Source organism: Canis lupus, chromosome 6 (genome assembly GCF_011100685.1).
Source record: "Canis lupus familiaris isolate Mischka breed German Shepherd chromosome 6, alternate assembly UU_Cfam_GSD_1.0, whole genome shotgun sequence".
Classification (NCBI taxonomy): domain Eukaryota; kingdom Metazoa; phylum Chordata; class Mammalia; order Carnivora; family Canidae; genus Canis; species Canis lupus.
Genome location: NC_049227.1, coordinates 6,010,734 through 6,028,560, shown reverse-complemented (window position 1 = coordinate 6,028,560; position 17,827 = coordinate 6,010,734). Strand labels below are relative to the sequence as shown.

Genomic DNA, 17,827 nt, shown 5'->3' with positions numbered 1-17,827 from the left:
CCTGGAGAGTGGGATTCTAACACAATGTCCCTTCAGGAGCTGGCGAGAATGCAGATTGTCACGGCAGGGCAGCAGGCTTGGAAAACAAGTGTGCCTTGTCCCTGCCCTGCCAGGCTGGGCTAATTAGTGCCCAGGCCACCAGGAGCTTTGTTAGGCAGGCCCTGGGGCCCACCCTGCACCCCACTGCAGGAAACAAAACTCTCCCCTGCTCAGAGGCATCAGGGGCTGGGGAGCCTCCTCTGGCTGGGAGGAGCCGGGAGCCCAGAGTATGGGGGTCCCGTCCTTGATGATGTGCTTCCTCAGCCCAGTCCCAGCCAGAGCTTGAGGCCCTGGGTAGCTGAGAGGCCATGCCTTTCCGTCTACACAGCTGGGGCCCACCCCTTGTCCCTGACTGCCCTGCTTCTCCTCCCTGTCTGTCACTGCACTAGCCCTGTGTGGTCTAGGGAGTCAGGCTTCAGGTCTAAAATTCATGTCCCTGGGACAGCCCTGGTGGCTCAGCGGTTTAGCGCCACCTTCAGCCCAGGGCCTCATCCTGGAGACCAGAATAGAGTCCCACGTCAGGCTCCCTGCATGGAGCCTGCTTCTCCCTCTGCCTGTGTCTCTGCGCCTCTCTCTCTCATGAATAAAATTTTAAAAAATATTTAAAATTCATGTCCTTCCCCTGCTTAGAACCCTTCAGGGCTCCCTGTTGTCATTAGGAAAAAACCCACCTCCACAGCCCTGCCCTGGGGGACAGGAGGCACTCGCTGACCAGGCCAGCCACCTCCTCCACCCTCACCTAAGTGAGCCCTAGTTCCCTTATGTTCCTGCCACATGAGCTCAGGACCCCTCCCCACATCCCCTGCAGGCTGCCCCCTCAGCCTGCCACACACTTATCCTTCAAGATGCCTCTGGGCTATCACCTCCTCTAGGAAGCTGCTATTAAGAATTAGATGTGGTCCAAAGCATGCTTCCCTACCTCCATCAGAGCTCTTCTTGGTTTATACTATGTATGCACTAGCAAAGCAATTTTGTAGCCACACACTGGGCAGAAGAGGGGCTGAAGGATTGAAAGCAGTAAAAGGGGTTTTGTTGCTAGGACTTCAGCAGTTTGACTATGAGCTCTAGCTTTCTTTTTTTTTAAGTTTTTTTTTTTTTTTTTAAGATTTTATTAATTCATGAGAGACACAGAGAGAGGAAGAGGCAGAGATACAGGCAGAGGGAGAAACAGGCTCCATGAAGGGAGCCCAGTGTGGGACTCGATCCTGGGTCTCCAGAATCAGGCCCTGGGCTGCAGGCGGCGCTAAACCACTGAGCCACCCGGCCTGCCCTTAAGATTTTATTTATTGATGAGAGACACACAGAGAGGCAGAGACATAGGCAGAGGGACAAGCAGCCTCCCTGCGGGGAGCCCAAAGTGGGACTCGACCCCAGGACCTGGGATCACAACCTGAGCCAAAGGCAGATGCTCAATCACTGAGCCACCAAGGCGTCCCTAGCTTTTGTATATTATGCACACGTGGACCACATCTGTGGGATGCAGGGGCGGTTTATGAAATTTGAAACCACAGGGTAAGCTGTAGAGAAAGAGACTGCCGTTTTTAGAGGGCTGGTAGTTCTCCTGACGGTGCTGTGCCTCGTGGCACTTTATCTTTGTTGCTGAAAAGCAACAGGGTTTGGACAAATGACCTCTCTCCAAACATCTGGCTCACAGAACCTGGGAACATGATGACATCGAGGGTTCAGAGGGCCCCAGAAGGCAGGGGGGAATGGAAGGATGTGTGAGCTGGTCCAAGAAAAGCCAGACTGGGCAGTGTAACTCTTAGGAAACCAAGGTGGCTTTAGGACACCAGGACTGGGGTGGGACCAGGAAAGTCACTGCCCTGGGCCTCAAAGCCAGAGTGAGCCTCCACAGGACACTGGTCCCAAAGGTTCCAGGAACAGCTGCCAACACTGACCAATGTTTCCCCATCAGCGGGAAAGTGAACAAAGCAAGAGCTTTCCAGAAAGCCAGAGGCACTTAATTTAAAGGGCTGGTCCTTGACTCCAAGGGAGGTGCTTACCTTTTCCTGGTGCCAAAACATCCTTTCTCATAGGAATCGGTGAAGGCACAGTTGTTTTTTTCCAGCAACTTTTCATGATAAAATAACAGACCGGGAATGTATCTGCCAGCCTCTAGTTGTGTTTCTGGTGGGAGCACTGGGTGACCTGTATGATATCTCCGAAGAACTCCAGATGTCCCTGTGGACTCAGGCCACCTGTGCAGGGAGTGGGCAGCCCTAGAGGAGGAATGGCCAGTGGGTGGTGTCCCTGGCACCTGGGCAAGAGGCTCGCAGACACACAGAACAGCCATGCTCGCCAGGGTGTGTCTCCACTCCGGCCCGAGTGACTCAATGCACAGATGTGCAAACTGTGGTACGAGGAGAGAGGAATACGGAATAGTAGCTGTGAAGGTCGGAAGCCAAGGGACAGCCTGGGAGGAGGCCCTGCAGCTGGCACCTTCTAGAGACTTCCTTTGGCAAGAGGAGACCAAGTGTCTGGCCCAGCTCACTCGGGACCCAAAGAGGAAGTAGCTCCAGAAGGAGTGGAGTCCATGAGCACCTAAGGCCTCCTCCCAGGGAGGGGGGTCTCCCCTTCAGCAGCAAAGCCCTAAGATAGGAGCCCCTGCCGCCCCTTCACCGTCTCTACTTGGTTCGAGGCCCAGGAGGTGTAATCACTAACACACCAACTCTGGCCCTGGGGTGGTCTGGGTGCCACTCCCTACCTGCCCGGAGATCATGTGTTGGACCCCCTCCCATAAACAGGACCAGAAACAGATCCCGTTCCTGGGGCATCCTGAGGTTTACATGAATTTATAGACTCTCGGTTGCTTAGAACCAAGCCTGGCATACAGAAAAGAATAAATGCAGCACACGTAGGCACTCAGTGGGTGCAGGTAGAACTGGAACTGGCACGTTGCATGCAGAGGCTCCTCTCAGCGTGGCTCTGGCGGTCCCCCGTGGAGGGAGCCGGTCTCCCACATTACCTGCTCCGTCCTAGTCCCAAAGCTGGAAGCTTCGGGACCTCAGATTGGAGCTCAAGGTGGCATCTCCCTGCCCTCTCTACACCCAGCACTGAAGCGCAGAGGCCTGGCTAACCTTGTTCTCGTGAGCTGTGTGAGCTTGAGGGTGTCCTTAACCCCTCCATGACTCAGTTTCCTCCTCTCTAAAATGCAAGGGCCAGACCACATATAAAAAGAACTGGCCCACAATCCGCAGCCTGCGGTCCAGGAAGACAAATGATACCCTCCCCTACTAGTGATCGGCCCCAGATGGCAGGGACTCCATCAGTAGCCGCCAGCTTCCTGAATTCTTGCCTTCACTTCCAACTCAGGACCAACCAGAAAAAAACAAATATATTGCCCAGCTCCATCGCAGAGGTGATCTCCACCCTGATTCTAGTTATCCTGCCTCCATTTTCCCTATGCCAACAGCCTCCGACCCAGACATAGCTACCACCTTCCCTTTTGCCCGCCCTCAGGCTCTCTGGCTCCCTGTCCAGCCTGGAGTGTCTGCAAAACACAAGCCATGTGGCCAACTCCCTTGCGATACAGCCAGCTCTGGGTCAACCCCGTTTGCTTGTCCTCATCTAAGTGGTCCTCATTTATTCCTGCAACCCACACGCAGTTCTTAGCTCGAGACCTACCCTGTAATAAGTACTCAGCAATGCCAGCTTTGGGTTCACTTGGCCAGCCTTGGTTTACCATCTGTCCTTAGGAAATGGTGGAGGCCACACGGACAAAGTCCCCAGGACCTTGAAAACCCCGGACAGAGAGAAGTGGTAGCAGAGACCTTCCCTCACCGCTGGGGCTCATGACACTGTGGCCTGTGTCAACCCAGAGGGTGGTGCCAGGATCCTCTGGCCGGGAAGGCAGAGTCCACGTGTTTGCAAGTAAGGGTGTGGCCTTCAGAGTGATGGCCTCAGCTGATATCTCCATGGTGATGTCACTCCCAGCCCCAGCCAGGGACCACATCTGAACAATCATTTTTTTGTGTTTTGAACAGAAACACAACATCCAAACAATCACCTTAACAGAAACGGGTTTAAATTCCTTTTGTTAGTTAAGTAACACATACGTCGACTGTGGAAAAATGCAGAAAAAGGGAGAGAAAAATCCTAGAGATTCCCTCCACCCGAAGCCCACCACCATTGCCAGTTTTCTCCCCCCATCTGTGGCTTACAAGATTGAGAGTCTAGCATACACACAGTTTTACCACATGCATTTTTTAAACTGAAGCATAATTAACATAACACATTATTTTCAGATGTATGTTACATGCATGTTTCAATTGACATAAAAATGGGACCGCTGGGATTTCTGGGTGGCTCAGCGGTTAAGCACCTGCCTTCAACCCAAGGCATGATTCCAGAGTGCCGGGATCGAGTCCCACGTTGGGCTCCCTGCATGGAGCCTGCTTCTCCCTCTGCCTGTGTCTGTGCCTGCCTCTCTCTCTCTCTCTCTGTGTCTCTCATGAATAAATAAATAAAATCTTAAAAAAACAAAACAAAACAAAAATGGGACTGTTTCCCCCATGTTATTACAAATTCCTTGTAAAGAGCAAGGCTATAAAATATTCCATCATGCCAATGTCCTGTGGGTCCTAAAAGATAAAATAAAACAATAAAAAGTCCACCAGAGCGGTGGCAACCTGCAGGGCAGCCAGGCCTCTCCTGTGGTCTCTGCCTCCAAGAGCTCTGCCCCGGCACCCCTGTTATTCCCAGGGCGCTCTTCCCATGAAAGCCCCCCCGCCCCCCGCCACCGTCTCGTGGGGCTGCTAGTCAGGGCCAGTGTCAGCAAGAAAATGGCCCGATCAGCGCTTTCTGTGGAGACAAAAGTCCTGGGTGAGAGGTCAGCTGGGAGGGCTCTCCTCCCCTGGTCTGCACCGCCACCGCCCCCCCAGGCCTGATGTCCAGGGGCAGGCATCATGCCCAGCTCCACTCTCTACCTCTGCAACATTCACTTAGCTGCAGGAAGCAGCAAACCCCAATCTGAGCTTCCACAAAGTAGAAACTCTCTTTTCTTACATAGAACAAGCGTGACAGGTGAGTCGCCCCTTTGCAGCTCCGCGCATGGTGTCGAGGGAAGGGGAAGCTAGTGCCCTGCCTGCATGTTAGTATGAAGAATGCTGGGGGCTGTCAGGAAGGGAGAGGGCTGGTGAGGGGCCAGGGGTGGGTGGAAGGCAGGAGGGGGTGTCTGAACCTGGTCAGGCATCACTGAGCTCAGGTGCATCACAGCAGGCCAGACCCTGCCCTGGATAGATCCCTGCTTTTCTTTATTTTCTAATTTTTATTACTTTTAGCCCTGCCTCTCTTTGGGCTTCGGTTTACCCATCTTTGAAAGGAGGGGTCAGGACTAAACTCTGGTTTAGTTTCCAACCGAGAAACTTCTTAGCCTATTTCTGATAGGCTGATGTCCTGGGAACTTTGGCCATTTTCCTGATTCCAGAAGCCTTAGGTGCCAAAGGAGGGAGAAGTGACCTCAGGACCCAGGTGCCACTTCATCTAGGTCAGAAACCCATCCATTTGGGCAAATCATACTCTCTGCTATGCCCTATTCCCCTCTAATGAGCATACACCCATCTTTTCTGAGCTCTCTGCCCTAAAACCTTGGATATACAAACTAGGTAGAGCTTCAAAAGGTCCAAGAATTGTCTGAACCTGTCTGCAAAACTCTGCGTGTGTATACGTGTGCATGGGTACGTGTGTGTGTACACACGCGTACATGCATCAGCATATTGTATGTTTCTGGGAGAGTCCACAAGTCTCAAGTTTCAAGGGCACCAGTGCCCCTAAAATCTTAAGAACCTCTGGCAGGGCCTGGGCCCCTCCCCTGTTTTCTTTTTCTTTTTTTCTTTTCTTTTTTTTAAATATTCTTTTAAAAAATATTTTATTTATTTATTCATGAGAGACACGGAGAGAGAGAGAGGCAGAGACACAGGCAGAGGGAGAAGTAGGTGCCATGCAGGGAGCCCCATATAGAACTTGATCCCAGGACTCCAGGGTCACACCCTGAGCCAATGGCAGGCCCTAAACCGCTGAGCCACCCAGAGATCCTCCCCCTGCCCTGTTTTCTTTGCTGCACGCCCCCCACACAGCGTCCCAGCCCCTAAGGTATAGCCTGGACTCCCACAGCCTTCTAGCTGGTCTCTCTCGGGGTCTCAGCCTGCCTCTGAGGCTGCTCACCCCTCAGCAACTCAGCTGAGTTGCTTCTTCTTCTTTTTTTAAATAGCTATTTATTTATTTATATTTATTTTGTTTATTTATGATAGTCACAGAGAGAGAGAGAGAGAGAGAGAGGCAGAGACACAGGCAGAGGGAGAAGCAGGCTCCATGCACCGGGAGCCCGATGTGGGATTCGATCCCGGGTCTCCAGGATCGCGCCCTAGGCCGAAGGCAGGCGCCAAACCGCTGCGCCACCTAGGGATCCCTTATATTTATTTTGAGGATGGAGAGGCAGAGAAAGAGTCTTGAGCAGATTCTGCGCTGAGCCCAGGGCCCCATGTGAAGCTCCATCCCAGGACCCTGAGATCATGACCTAAGCTGAAACCAGGAGTCAGATGCTCAACCAGCTGAGCCAAGCAGGGGCCCACCGAATTGCTTCTGATTGGCTCTCACCTGGTTTGCATCTTCAGGGCCCCCAGGGTCTCTACAGTCATCCTGGGCTCCCTTCCCACAGGGAGGGAGGGAGGCCTGTGGCCGAATCTAGGAGACCAGGACCCAAAAGAGCCCTGCCCTTCACTGTGCGCTTCCTCCTCTCTCTGGTTAGAGAGGACTCTGTTTGAAATCTACTCCCTCACCCCTGCTCACAGGAGGAAATCCAAACTCTTTAACACATCCTCCAATGACCTTGCTCTTTGAGAGAAATTCACATTTCTTTTCTTTTTTAAAAATTTTTATTTATTTATTTATTTATTTATTTATTTATTTATTTATTTATGACAGAGAGAGAAGCAGAGACATAGGCAAAGAGAGAAGCAGGCTCCCTGCAGGGAGCCCAATGAGGGACTTGATTACAGGACCACGGGATCACAACCTGGGCTGAGGGCAGAATGCTCAACCACTGAGCCACCCAGGAGCCCCTCACATTTCTTTTATTTTTAAATATTTTATTTATTTATTCATGACAGACAGAGAGAGACAGAGAGGCAGAGACACACAGGCAGAGGGAGAAGCAAGCTCCATACATGCAGGGAGCCCGACATGGGACTCGATCCCGGGTCTCCAGGATCACACCCCAAGCAGAAGGCGGTGCTAAACCACTGAGCCACCAGGGCTGCCCTCACATTTCTTTTCTTAAAAAACAAAACCCAGCGTGGGGTTTGAGCTCACCACCCCAAGATCAAGAGTTGCACACTCTACAGACTGAGCTGGCCAGGCGCCCTGAAGTGCACACCTGTGGAATGCTAACTGTAGACTAGACACTGACTGCTCTTAGCACTTCATGCAGAGTAATGTACTCAATCTTGACAACAACCCTAGGAGGTAGTCTATCACTAGCTCCACTTTATAGATGGGAAAACTGAGGCCCAGAGAGGATTGCCCATCAGCTGCTAGGTGATGGAACTGGATTCTTGGTTTTTTTTTTGTTTTTTTTTTAAGATTTTATTTATTTATTCATGAGAGACACAGAGAGAGGCAGAGACACAGGCAGAGGGAGAAGCAGGCTCCATGCAGGTGAGCCTGATGTGGGACTCGATCCCAGGTCCCTGGGATCATGACCTGAGTCAAAGGCAGACGCTCAACCACTGAGCCACCCAGGTGCCCTGGAGCTGGATTTTTACCTCTGCACTGTGCCTTGTGGCTTATCTCCTAATTTTTAGACTGTCCAACCTGGCCACATGGGCACATTAGCTCCCTGGTTCCTGAACACAGCCCTCGCCACCTGTAATTCCATCTCCTCCCATCAGGTTGACACCTCCTCCAGAGTGTTCTTCTCTGGGCCCACTCTACACCCTCCTCTCCTCTTGGTCTCCAGGTCTGGCTCTACCCACCAGCTGGAGACCTCCTCCTCAGGGCTGGCCAGTGCCCAGCCTCCATCATCATACCTTTACCCTTTAGCTAAAGTGAACCGAAACACTACCCTTAATTTGTAGGCAGGGAAACTGAGTTCAAGAGGTTAACTCATTCCTTAAAGATTATGGATACCAGAGGAGTGGAGGGATGGTGGTGGTAATTAAGCCAATACATTCATTCAAGTGTCATTGAGTGTCTACCCTTGGCCAGGCACTGAACTGGGTGCCTTGGGGGGATATGAAGCCTGCCTGATGCCTGCTCTCCTTGATGTGTCACTGTGTGGACCACAGTGTCCCCCAACACATCCATATTTCCATATTCAAGGGACTGGAGATGAATTTGAGCTGGGCTTTGAAAGGGAAGGATGATTTCTCAAACGGAGAACAGGCACTAGTCCGGGTAGAAAAAGACTGTAAGGGCAAAGGCTCAGAGGTTAGCTTATCAAGGGGGCAGGGGGTGCAGGTAGAACGAAGGCAGGAAGGCCAATCCCAGTGCAGGCCCCTATGGGTGTTAGGGTTCCCTTACTTCTTGCTCCTGGGCTGCCACTTGACCTCTGGCTCCCCATGGGGGACGGGGGCATGGCGGGGGAGGGCTGGCAGCTGTGCGGACTCCTCCGACACCACAGGAGACAGATGTTACTCCAGGGAGGAGGGATGCAACATTCCTCTGGAACTTGGGTACCACTTTTTCCAAAGACGTGTTGGGAGCGTTATCACCCAGACACCCGTGCCAGTTGCCTCCCTCCGCTCTGGCCCCAGGACAGCTCGGGAAGACCCGGAGTTCTCAGCTCGGCTCCACCATCCCTTCCTTATCCCTTCCCGTCCGGTCCAAACGTCACCTCCTCTGTGGAGCCTTCCCGGAAACTCCAGGAGCCTCCGCATCCCTCCCCGCCCAGCATCCCGAGCCCCCACCTCTCCCAGGGCGTGGGACGGCCTCGCGCGTGGCGGGTGCGCGCCCCCGGCCGCGCGTTTCCCTCCCCGCACCACCGGCGCCCCCCGAGCCCCGGGGCTGACGGCCGCGCGGAGGTCGAGGTGCGGCCGCGTTTTCCGCCCGCCCGCCCGCTGGCAGCGCGGCGCGGCGGCCCGAGGACCGCGAGGCCAAGTGAGCGCGCGCCTGCCCCCCGCCGCGCCAGGCCCCGCCCTCCCGCGCCCGCCCCAGCGCCGGCCCCTTTTGTTCCCTCCCGGAGCCGGGCCGCTCGCTCCGCTCCCGCTCGGCTCGGCTCGGCTCGGCTCGGCTCGGCCGCGGGGCGCGCCGGCGGCGGCTGGGGCTGGGGCTGGGGCTGGGGCTGGGGCTGGGGCTGCGCTGGGGCTGGGGCTGCTCGGTCCGCGCCGCCCGCCTCCCCGCCGCCGCCCGCACGCCAGGCCCGGCCCGGAGCGCGAGCGCGGAGCCCCGGCGCCGGGAGGGGCCGCAGCATCGTCTCCCCCGCGGCGCCCCGGCCCGGAGCGGAGGAGGAGGAGGCCGGGCTGCGAGCCGCCCGCCGCGGGGGCCCAGGTAGGAGCCGCCGGAGGCCCCCGGGGAGGCGGCTGGCCGGGCAACAAAGGAGCGGGGGCCGCGGGAGGCGGCGGGGCCTGGGCTGCAGCGGGGCGGCCGCCCGCGGGCATTGGCGGGCGGGGCGGGGGCGGGCGCGGGGGCGCGGGCGCGGGGCGAGGGCGAGGGCGAGGGCGAGGGCCGCCCCGGCCGCACCCCACTGCCCCGGCGCCCGCGGGCGAGGAGGGGACGCGCCTGGCGTGGGGGCTCCCGGGCAGCGGGGCCCTCCCTCCGCGGGCAACCGCCGGCACCCGGGCTCGGCGCAGCGGCGGGGGGGCGGCCGGAGGCGCCGCAGGGGTGGGCAGGGGTGGGCAGGGGTGGGGGCGCCCGGCCCGGTGGGCGCGGCCGCGCAGCACCCCCTCTGCAGACCCCGGGCCTGGGGGAACACGGAGCCCGCGCCCCCCGCTGGGGTCGCCCGCCCGGTCGCCTTTGCAAAACTTGGTTGAAGTGCACGGTGGAGGCGGTGAGGGGACACCGGGGCAGGGCGGCTTCGCGCAGGGGGTGCACCCCGAGGCTGGCGCTTCGAGCTGGTGAGGCAGCAGATTTCCTGCCCTCCCCACAGGGAGGGGCCTTCGCCGCCGAGATGCTTTGCTGGGCCTCCAGGGCGCGCCCGTTTGGGCCCTTCAGGCGGGGCCTGGGCGGGGCGGGTGCCCACTGGGCACTGCCACGCGGGCCCCAACCCCACCCTAGGAAGGATGGACAGAGGGGGCACCTTGGGGAGGGTCACACACCCAGCGGCGCATCCCCCACCGATGATACCCCGCCGCTCCCACCTGGGAGACAAGTAGGAGTCCAATAGGAGGGGGCGATGTCCTCACCCTTGTAAGATGCCCAGGGGAGGTCACTGGGGGTCGCACTGGCCTAGGGCTGCTGGCAGAGGAGGAGGAGAGTGCAGGGAACGCCACGTGGGGCGAGACTCCCCACCGGCGGTAATGTAAACAATGAGCCCTTCATTCATCCCTCTGCTGTCACCTGGCCTCAGCTCCTCCCTAGGAGAACAGCCCAGCAGCCCTTGAGTGCGGTGGTCATGGTGGGGGAGCTGGGAATACAGAGGGGGGACACCTGGAAGTTGGGGTGGAGCAGGGAGTTTGCTGCTAGGATTCCAGAAGGGGCTTCAGGCAGGCAAAGCGGCATGGGCGCTTGGAGTCCAAAAGGTGGCTCTTGGGTTGGAGGAGCAGTAGAGGATCTAGGTGACTGCGTATGGGGCTTAAGTCAGGAGAAGTTCTGTTGAGGGAAGGGATTGTTCTGTCCCTCCTACTTTTGCAGATGCCCCACCCCCCAGGCTGTATTGGCATCTACTGCTCCTGGCCCAGGAGAGATGTTGGGGTACCCGCTCCAGGTTGGGGGAAGCGGGGAGAGACGGAGCAGAGCTTCAGAGGCAGAGGACACCTGGCAGAGGGAGTCTGAGGGAGCCTCTGCACACACGAGCGTGTACCAGCGAGATTCTAGGTGTACCCTGCAGGCTGCGAAGGTGGTGTGTGCAGTTCTGCACACAGAGCTTGAAATCCCAAGGAGGGGATCCATCCCCAGAGGCACCAGTCCCTTTTCAGTATCTGCTACTTGCTTTGGTGGTTGAGAGTTTGGATGCTGGCACCTGACAGCCTGGGTTCTGGCTCTGTCACTTACCAGCTGTGTGACCTCAGATGAGTCACTGTGCCCCTCTGCCTCGGTTTCCCTATCTATAAAATGAAGGTGCTTATGGTGTCTGTCTCTTGGGGTTGGTGTGGGAGTCGGATGGATGGGGTATGGGTGAAGGGTGTGCGCTGTGACAGGGAGAGTGCCCAGTGTTTGTTTTGCTGCTGTTCCTGGTGTCGCCTCCTTGGGCACACGTGTGCTCATCCCCTCCCCAGCTGTCCACCGTGGGGCAGTCCTGCCTGTTAGCCGCTCCCTGTGCCCTCCTCCCCAGGCCGCTCCCTCTGCTGTGTTCTGTGATGTAGGGGACACTTTCCTCCTGGCCTCCCCTCCCCAGCTCTGCCACCCTGAAGATTGACCTGGGTCCCCTTGATGCCATCTCTTCCACCTCTGCCTCTATGCCCAGAGGAGCGGGGGCAGCAATCCTGACCCAGCTGGTCCCCTGCCTTCTTCGTCTGAGCTGCTGAAACAAAATACCACAGACTGGGTGGTTTATGCCCAACAGAAATTGATTTCTCACGGTTCCGGAGGCCGGAAGCCCAAGATCAGGTTGCCGGCACGGATGGGGGAGGCCCTCTTCCGGGGTGCAGACTTCTTATGTTCCCACGTGGCAGAAGGGACCTGGGAGCTGTCTGGGGTCCCTTTTATGAGGCTACTAATCCCTTTCAGGGGGGCTCCTCCCCCACGACCCTATCACCTCCCAAAGACCCCACCTCCTGATACCGTCACGTTGGGGATTAGGACACAGGCACATTTAGCACCTGCCCAGTGGTTGTCGGGAGAGAACGGCAGCTTTTGTGTAGGCTTGAAAAAAACAACACATACCGAGTGCCTGCTCTGTGCCAGGAACTGTTTCGAGCTCGCCAAGCGCATGCATTCATTTGTGGAGATCTTTACAATGCTGCCCACATTTTACCGATGAGGGAATCAGGGCATAGAGAGGTTTCCCTGTTTGCCTTTCCGCTACCGTGTGCCTGGGAGACATGCTACCATGTGCATTTCAGTAAAGCGTGGTTTGTGCCCCAGACACCACCCTGTTCGTTCTCTCAAGTACAAAGTCCGCACACTGTCTGGCTCCCAGGGCCCACCCGTAGCTGGCTGTGCCTTGGCTTCCCGGCCAGGCTCTCCTGCTCTCCACCCCCGTCTCGTGCTGGCTGGGCCCAGGCGAACCTCAGCTTTGATGAACTGGGAGTGGTGGGCATGGCATGCCTTGGTGAGCAGGAAGGCAGGGAGGGCCCTGACCATGTCTCCGGGATGATTTTCTTGCAGGGCACAGGAAGCTCCTCCAATTAGGTTAAGTGAGAGGGGAGTTAGGAGGGAATGGAAGCTTACACAGCCAACAGTTGCAGGAGGCCTGGCTCCCCGAGGAGCCAGGATGCTGGCAGCCCCCTGCCCCCCTTTTGGCTTTCCTCTTTCTGGACTATGGTTTCATTTTCTCTGCCTCTCTAGATGCATCTGTCCCTTCTCCTCTCCCTATAGACTGGCTCTCTGGGTTGTTGGCATGGCTGCTCTGAGTGGTGGCTTTAACTTGAGGCCACAGGACCTCCTGTGGGCTCTCCTCTCAGTCTTGGGGTGCTAGAGAGACCAATTGGCCCGGCTTGGGTGGGGGTACCCACCGTGTCGCTCAGCTGGTGGGGGGCCAGGCCACGTGGTCTCTGGGGCCAGGGGCTGGGAATACTGCTACAGTGTTGGTGTTGCCTGCTGTATGATACGTGGTATGTGCTGGAGGAGGACTAGGGGAGGGCGGGTGAATTGGGACATTGCTGTCTTTGGATACTCAGGATCTGGTAGGAGAGGCAGACCCAGGGCCAGTTAACTGTGGTCTCCACTACTAGTCAGTGCGATTTCCTGGGAGTAGCTGGAGTGCATCAGACTGGCCTGTGTGGGGAGGAGGGTGGGGAATGGTAGGGAGTGGGGGAGTGTGAACCACAGCTCCTTCCCCCCACCCCCAGCCTTGGTTCAGAAGCTGATGAGGTTCCACCCTTTAGGATCTGGAGACTGGAGATCTGGTTGCCAGCCAGGCACCTGGGTCACCCCACTACCCACCCTGCCCCACCACTCCCTTGCAGGGCTGCCAGGGTCAGTGTGCAGAAACAGTAATACAAAGCTCATGTTTTCAGAGGAAGTGATTCAAAATGGTAATGAAACATTTCCCTCCTGAATAGAAAGCAGAGCATGCCAGGTGGTTTTTATTAACAAGGCATAAATTTGGGGCTTTGTCCACTTAACACTTCTGTCTTCACTGGGCAGCTCTTGATGCATCCCTAGAATCTAGTCTTTGGCTCTGTCTGCCCAGGAAAACACCTGCTCCGGGTTCACATCCTTCTTCGCCCTCATGGTCTCTTTGCCATGAGAGGGTGAAATTTCAGGCCCACACAGGGTCCCTGTTTTGCTGGCTGGGGGCTCAGCGTACGGCCCACCATTCTTCCAAGTGGAGTGTGAAGCTGGACGCTGCCATGAGGGAGGGAGCAATGTTTGGGGTCTCTGGATGTTTTGCTGCCTCGTATCCTGATTCTGCTCTGGCTGTTACCTTTTTCTGCTATAGACTGTTCCTTGCATAAATTCGTTGGTTCCTTGACACAGCTCACAGTTTAGCTGCTTTTGGACCTGGGGCTAAGCCCAGCATGAGGAGGAGTGGTGATTTGCAAAGATAAACACAGTATAACGGAATGGAAATGGGGTGAGAAGGTTGAACAAGAGGGAAATTGAAAATCAGATGAAGCCAGAGGGGGCTGCTGTCCCTTCTACTGGAGGTAATTTGACTCTGAGCTTTCCAGCAGCCAGATCTGAGGGGGAAGTGGGAGTTTGGAGGGGCTGTACTGTCCCCTCGCCTTGTGTGAGCCCCACTATATATACTGCTAAAGCCTAAGGGATGCAGTGCAATTGTAGGGAGGGGTGGGGCAGCGTGGTCCCCAGTGTGGTCCCTGGTCCAGAATGCAGGGGGGCGGGGGAGCAGCCACCTCCTGGAGGGTCCCTGTGAACAGCTCAGAGCTGGGGCTCGTGTGCACAGCTGGCCCCCTCCACCGAGGTGTGACTAGTCCCAGGCGAGAGTGAGAGCCAGTGAACCAGGAGGCACACTGGTCTCTGCCTAAGAATTTCCATCTCACGAGGAGGCACTGGGGCCATGATACTTGGTGTGCACCCAGTCGGCCCCAGTAGTTAACTGAGGGATAGAAGAGGGACATAGGCATTCTGGCAGGATGAGTGATGGGGGTGAGGTGTCTTTAGGAGCAATGAGAAGTTCAGGGAAGCTGGAACAAAGGGTGCTGGGTGGGGAGGGGCCAGAGTCAGGCAGTGCCTGGGCTGGTGGGCAGACATGCTACAGACCATGTGGCCTTGGCGTGCCCTCCTGACCTCTTGCTTAAACCTCTGCCCTTGTGCCCCTGACTCAGGTGCCTGGAGGATAGCTGGTCTTGGTTCTGAGAAAGTCAGGAAGGTGGCTAAAAGTTCAGGCTCCGTGTCCAAGAGGGCCTGAGTTCAAATTCCACACCTGCTGTTGGTTGGTCCTATCACCCTAGGCAAACAATTGAGTCCTCCAGACCCTCAGTTTCCCCACTAGTAAAATGAGTGGAGCTCATAACAGGGCTGTTGTAAAGGTTAAATGAGTTGGTATTTATAAAGCACTGGGACTGGTGTCTGGAGCAAAACAGATCGTGCATGTCTGTGGCTCCTGAGGCTGGAGCAGTTCAGTAGAAGACGGGGGCTCATCCCACCTGAGCCCCCCACCCTAGTGGATCCCCACACTCACACAGGATCTGAGTCCAGCACAGTGCAGAAGCAAGCTCTCTCAGTGATGGGGGGGGGGGAATGTGGACACAGGGTCATCCTTCCCCCTGTGGTGGGCCGGCCCTGAGGGGATGGGGGTGCTCAGCACGGTCCATTAATGGTTAATGTTGTTATTGACAGTAACAACAGTAATGTTGTTAACACAGTAACAGTAGCTGTGTGAGTTTGGGAGAGCCTCTCAGGGCAACTGTACCAAGGGGAGCAGAAACGAGCTCTGAGAAGAGGCCTCATTCTCAGCTTGATTCCCTCCAGTGAAGGGAGGCTCACTGCCTGCTTTTTTTGTTTCACTGGACCCACAGATGGTTAGCATCCACTCTGTGTGCTAGATGCTCATAGTTTGAAATGTGCTGCTCTTCCCAGAGATTGCCCAAGCCAGCCAGTGAGTGTAGCGATGGTTTGTGAACAAGCTGCCGTGGGCCTCCAGCTGAGTGTCGGCAGGATGAGGATGGTAGAGGAGGGCACTTCCGTTCATTCATGTTTCTTTCATTCATTCCTGGATTCATTAAACATTTTGAGCTGCTGTGTGTGCTGGGCGCTGTCCTAGGTACCGAGAGCCCAGCAAAGAACAAGAGAGGCAAAGTACCTGTCCCCTTAAAGCTGCTTCCAGTGAGAGGTGAGGGAGTTTGCCAGTTGGGGAGAGGAGAGGCATTCCATTTTGTTTTTAAATGTATTTATTCATGAGAGAGACACACAGAGAGGCAGAGGCACACATACAAAGGCAGAGGGAGAAGCAGGCTCCCCGCGGGGAGCTCAATGTGGGGCTCAATCCCAGGATCCTGGGATCACGACCTGAGCTGAAGGCAGATGCTCAACCACTGAGCCACTCAGGCATCCCAAGGAAAGGCATTCTAGGCAGAGGGAACAGCATGTGCAAAGGCCTGAGGATGTGACCGAATACGTATGGGTGTGGATGGGCAGCTGCGGCATTTCGGCAGCATTTGGTGGCTGGGGGTGGTGGTTGCCTTCCAGGAAGCACTAAAAGAAAACACTGAGTGTAAGGGCTTGCTAGTGACTGACCTCATCCCTGAGGCCACTAGGTTTTGCCCCTCCTCCACCCATCCCGCCTCCAACCCTCGCCAACAGCTCTGGGTTGCCGTTCAGAGATGTTGATGGTGCCCATCGGCCCCAGAGCTGGTCCATCCCTTCTCCAGGCTGCTGCGTGGGCCCTATCATGGCAGTGAGGGGCAGGCCCAGATCTCAGTGGATTCAGCCTCTTCCCTGCGCCTTGTCTGCAGGGGAAGGCTCAAGAGAGGATCCTGGGTGCTGATGTGCGTGTCTTACGTTGGAAGAAGGTTGGTGTTCTGGAAGGTTGTCCTGTGAGCACAGCACTGCTGCGTGTCAGGGCCTGTATGCTTGAACTCCCTGGGGCCTGGGCCTGCCCTCAGGGAGCTTGGAGGACGGTGGAGAGACAGGTGCTCCAGTGGGTCCCCATGGTTAGGCACCACCGCCTGGGGCTGTCTGATGAGTGGGAAGGCCCCAGGGGGGCAGGGATCACACCTGTTTCCTCCACTTCTGCTGCCACCCACCCCTAGTCCAGGTAATTAAAAAAATCCAGGATCCCTGGGTGGCTCAGGGGTTTAGCGCCGCCTTCGGCCTGGGGCGTGATCCTGGAGACCCAGGATCGAGTCCCATGTTGGGCTTTCTGCATAGAGCCTGCTTCTCTCTCTGCCTGTGTCTCTGGCCACCCCCCTCCCCGTATCTCTCATGAATAAATAAATAAAATCTTTAAAAAAAATTAAAAAAACAAAAACCCCCAAATATATTTTTTTTTCAATTTTTTTTTTTTTTTAATTAAAATACAACTGAAATGCCTGTATAACAGAACCCAGATCAGGAATATGAGAGACTGCTGGCTCCCCAAAGCTCCTCTTACTTGTCCTTCCAGTCAATAACCCTGACCCAAGGAAACCCCTTCCCTGATTTCTGATGCCATCAATAAAGGTGGTCTGGCAACTTTGTTTTTATTTATTTGCTTGTTTATTTTTAAGTAGGCTCCATGCCCAGCATGAAGTCCAGCTCCGGGCTTGAACTCACATTGCTGGGATCATGACCTGAGCCGAGATCAAGAGTCGGATATTTAACTGACTGAGCCTCCTAGGTACTCCTATATTTTTATTTTTAATTGTGCTGTAGTTGACACAGACTATTATCAGTTTCAGACATACAGCATAGTGACTCGACAAGTCTGTACATTGTTCAGTGCTCCTCACAACTGTCACCACACCAAAGTTATGACAATATCTTTCACTGCATTTCCTATGTTGTACTGTTCATCCCTGTGACTTATTTATTTTATAACTGCAGGTTTATACCTTTTAATCCCCTTCACCTATTTTGCCCATCCTCCCACCCTCTTCCCCTCTGGCATCCACCAGTCTGTTTCCCTGCATTTATGAATCTGTTTGTTAGAACTTCATTTTATGTATTTATTTATTTTTATTATTTTTAAATATTTTGTTTATTTATTTATGAGAGGCACAGAGAGAGGCACAGACGCAGGCAGAGGGAGAAGCAGGCCCCATTCAGGGAGCCTGACGTGGGACTCGATCCTAGGTCTCCAGGACCACACCTTGGGCTGCAGGCGGCGCTAAACCACTGAGCCATCTGGGCTGCCCTATTTTAATTTTTTTAAAAGATTTTATTTATTTATTTGAGAGAGAGAGAGAGCAGTTGCGTGCACACATGCATGAGTAGGGGAGGGGCAGAGGGAGAAGCAGACCCCATTCCCACCCCACTGAGCAGGGGAGCCTGAAGATGTGGCACTGGATCCCAGGACTCTGGGACCATGACCTGAGTTTGAAGGCAGACGCTTAACCGACTGAGTCCCCTAGGCGCCCCTAGAACTTCATTT

At 55.5% G+C, this 17,827-nt stretch overlaps 1 protein-coding gene across 2 annotated transcripts in view; it reads left to right on the top strand.

Annotated features, from left to right (window-relative positions):
* The first annotated feature begins 9,409 nt into the window (after positions 1–9,409).
* The window catches only part of CLIP2 (CAP-Gly domain containing linker protein 2), a 72,190-nt gene continuing 63,772 nt past the window's right edge, over positions 9,410–17,827 (top strand). Inside the window, exon 1 of one of the 2 annotated variants that reach the window (XM_038539074.1) lies at positions 9,410–9,522. The gene's annotated coding sequence lies outside the window, so the exon portion shown is untranslated. The remainder of the gene's footprint in view (positions 9,523–17,827) is intronic. The other variant, XM_038539075.1, reaches the window with a different exon arrangement.